A 4,042-nucleotide genomic window follows, 5' to 3' on the forward strand; every position below is an offset into this window, starting at 1 on the left:
ACACCAAAATCTGCAGCCATAACGATGGCACTTACCTGCTGCTCACCCTGTTGGGGCTGGGAGGACTGAGGGACAGACACTGGGGACTGGTCCTTGCCCCCCAGGGGATGGGCAGCCCCTCTCTCCCTGCTCCTTTGCCACGCACCGTGATCCCTGCAGCACCCACCACCACCCAGCAGCACCCACTCTGGGTACATGGCATCAAATAGGATGTACTGAGGACTAGGGGATGCCATGCTGGAGACACCCACTTCCCACATGGGGGTGGCATACAAGGAAAATGGGTGCCCAGGCAAGGGAATGGGAAATGAATTCAGTGGTGCTCTGGGAAAGCCGGAGTGGAGGTGCTGGGATCCTGTTGAGCCCAGTGCTGCCCCAAAGCAGAAGCATCCCAGTGCTCAGTGCCAGCAGGGCTCTGTCCCCACAGTGGGAACCCGTTGTGCCAGGGGTTGCCATGTCTTCTGGAATCATCCCCATGCCCTCCCCAGAGACAGCAGGAACATCCCCAGGACTGGATCGCAGCAGGTGCCCAGCGCTGGGTGTCCCCACCACCTCCCCTTGGTGGCACGGAGCGATCCCTTTGTCAGAGCCGGGGCTGCAGGGAATGGATGCAGAGAGGCAGGAGGGACCGTGGGGCCACGGAGCGCAGCCTTACCTTGGGGGATCCACTGCGGTGGTGGGAGGTCGGCACAGGAATGGGCACGAACCGGCTCGGAAAGCCCCGGCACAGCGGGAGCTGTACGGGATATGGGGACAAGTGGGATGCAGTGGGATGGGATGGGTGGATGGATGGGATGCGGTAGGATGGGGTGGATGGATGGATGGATGAGTGGATGGATGGATGGATGGATGGGTGGTCGGGGGGCTGCAGGTTCCCTCACTCCCAGGTGCGCAGACAATAGCCAGGGCTCCTGTTGCAGCTGCAGACTGTCTCTTTAAACCCCTCACCAGCCCACAGGTGGCCCTGTCACCACCGTGGTCATCCATGACGTCATCGGGAGGGAGGGATGGAGAGGAGGAGGAAGGGGGGGGAGAAGCGCGATCCCCCTCCACAGCAAAAGTCCCCGAGCGCCCATGGCAACAGATTGCAAATGTCACTGCGCATCAGCGGGAGGGGCCGTCACCCACGGGTGGCACAAGGCGCTACTCGCCAGGGGTCCTGCATGCGCTCTGCGTTGTGTAAAGGTCGGGAGAGTTTGGGAAGGTGCTGAGGGCAGCGATCAGGCGCCGGGGACAGACTGGGGGGGGGGGGCTGATGGCAGGTGGGGTCCCAGCACCATCCTTCTAGCCTGGCCCTGTGTGGCTCTGGAAAGGGTCGAAACAGGAGCCAGGGGGTTCTGACGGGGACTTCTCTGTCCCATTTTATAAAAATGGATGCCCGAATGCCCATGTAAACATGAATGAATTCTCTCCCCCGGCCCGGGGTAGAATAAAATATCGAGTTGGATCTCGTTTTTTTCTTGGAAAAAATGAGAGAAATTGGAGTTGGAATTGTCATCTCAGGGCTGCTCTCTTGGCTGCATCCTCACCCCAACTGTGTTCCCAACTGAAGCCTGCTGCTCCTTGGGCACACAGGATACTTTGCCCAAAGGAAAGCCCCACAGAGGCTGCTCCTTTCTGAGGGCGAGGAAAACACCATTGGAGATTTCTCCTGGAAGAAACCCCCCCCCCCCCCCATATCCAATCCACAGAGAAACACCTCCAGAAGGGATTTCCCCATGGTTCCCAAAGCACCCAGCACCTCTCCTACTGCACGTGGGTGCCAGCAGCCGTGCACATTTGGAAAGAGCACCCTGTGAGAGGGCAAAGCCTCGAGCAGGGCTACCTGCACCAACTTTGCTCTCTGCAAAGCCTGGGGGATGTTTGTTTTTCTCTCCTCCACCAGCACAGCGTGGATGGGGCCACGAGAGGGGATGGCAATACGCAGGACCTGGAGAGGGTTTTCTTTCCCTGTGAGTGTCCATATGAGGAGATGGCCGGGGCTGTGGGCTGAGGCAGGGTGGGAGCAGAGCATCCTTCCTTTCCTTCTTCAGTCCCCAGCCTCACTCATCCCGCAGCACTTGGTACGCAGCAGCAGAAAGGACCTTGCTTCAGCAAACCCCCCAAAACATTCCAAATGAGCTCTGCTTGCTTTTTTAAGCCCCCATGCTAGCTGTGGGGATGGATGGGAAATATCTGTGCAGCACTGGGGCTCATCCCAAGGGAGCTGTGATGAGGACACAGGCGTGTTTGAGGTTTGGGGTGGAACAGGATGGTTTGCATAGGGGAGCTGATGCTGACAGCCATCAGAAAGGACAGATGATGTGCAGCTGGGAGCAGAACTGCATTGTTTGTGCCTGAGATCCATTGGGCTGCGCTGGGAATGGCACTGTCACCTTCCCCAGCAGCAAATGGGATGGCTCAGAGCAAAGCCTCATGCGTACCGACCGTTCTGCCTGCAACACTCACCTGTTTTCTCTGGGTGCTTTCCACCAAAGCCTCCCCCCAGCCCACCTTGAAGCCGTCTGCAGCTGAAGAATGGACAAAACCCTTCCTAAAAGCAGAGCAGCCAGCCCAATTCCAGCCAATTCCATCCCATTTGAACCCTCTGAGCGTCTCACCAAGCTCCCTACTCCCAGCCCTCCCTCGCTGAGATTTCTTAAATCCCATCAGCAAACCCCTGCAGATGAATGAAAACAGAACTGTTCCCACAGAGGTCTGCTGCCCTGAGCCCCAACACAGGCTGGCCACAGGGATGGAGTTATTAGCTCAGGAGTGCCGATTGCTGCTGTGTTAATGGCTCTTTTGTCCGTTGAACTGCCTGTCTGTGTGTGTGCTGGGTGGTTATTTTCCTGCCAGCTGCCGTGTGGTTGGATGCTCTTTGGTATTTAGTTTTATCCTATTAAGGTGGATCCCAATTAATTACATAGAAGGGAGGGAAACAAAGAGAAGAGCTGAGGCCATTCATTTTCAGCTTGTCATCGTGTCTCCTGCTGTGAAAAACACTGGGAAATGGGCACGGACCCCCAGACCCATGGAGTGGGTTCTTTCCTCATGTTCCCATAGGGGATGCTGCTCCTCTGCTTAGCAGGGTGCCTCCTTCCCACATACATGTATAGGGGGCACAAGGTGGATGCTGGGGTTATATAGGGGTCCCCAGGGCTATAAAGGTCCCCACTGTCCTGGCACCTATCTGCCACCCCAATGGGGTGATGTCCCCAGAGCTTTGTGGGAATAGCAATGTCATGGAGTGCTTTATGGAGCTGAGGCCCTTCACCCAGGGCTGGCTGCAGCACAGTAACCAGTGTGGGTGAGCATGTCCCCAGCTCCATGGCACTAATGCCACCGCCTGGATGCTGCTGTCCCCATCCCTGGGCTGTCAGAGGGGCTTCTGGGGGGCAGGAATAGTTCTGACTGTCCTACACACCTGAGGAGCTTATGAGACAGAGGCATGCCCCAAAAACATACAGAGCATCTCTGGGGGTGAAATGCAGGTTATGCAGGTGCAGGTTTATGGATGTGCAGGCTGATAGGAGCACAGGATGGATATAGGCTGATAGGGCCACAGGGATGTAGTTCTGAAGGGGTGGAGGATAAGTGCACGTTTATGAGGTGCGTGATTATGGGTTTCAGTTTAGGTGCAGGGCTATAGTGATGCTTATTTATAGGTGTTCAGGGTTATAGAGATTATGGGGTGCGGAGCTATAGGGATGCAGCATGTGTGCAGGCTTCTAGTGGTAAAGGGCTACAGGGCTATAGCAGTGCAGGGTTATGGGGATGCAGGATGGATGCACATTTATAGGGGTGCGGGTTTATAGGTAAGCATGCTTACGAGCAGCAAGATTATAGGGGTTAAGGATGGGTGGAGGGCCACAGAGGTACAGATTTATGAGGGTTCAGGATTTTGGCCTTGCGGGGCTGTAGGGGTGCAGGGCGCGTTTCAGGCGGTTCCCGCTGTGCGCGGACGCGTCCCGCAGCGCTCCTCCCTCCGCCAGGGGGCGCTCTCTCACTCGCTCCGTGGACACTCTGGTGCGCCCCGCCTCGCTGCTCCGCCCACCGGAAG

Source organism: Lagopus leucura, unplaced genomic scaffold, assembly GCF_019238085.1.
Source record: "Lagopus leucura isolate 7727_CA_CO unplaced genomic scaffold, USGS_WTPT01 Super-Scaffold_100015, whole genome shotgun sequence".
In the NCBI taxonomy this organism is placed as follows: Eukaryota; Metazoa; Chordata; class Aves; order Galliformes; family Phasianidae; genus Lagopus; species Lagopus leucura.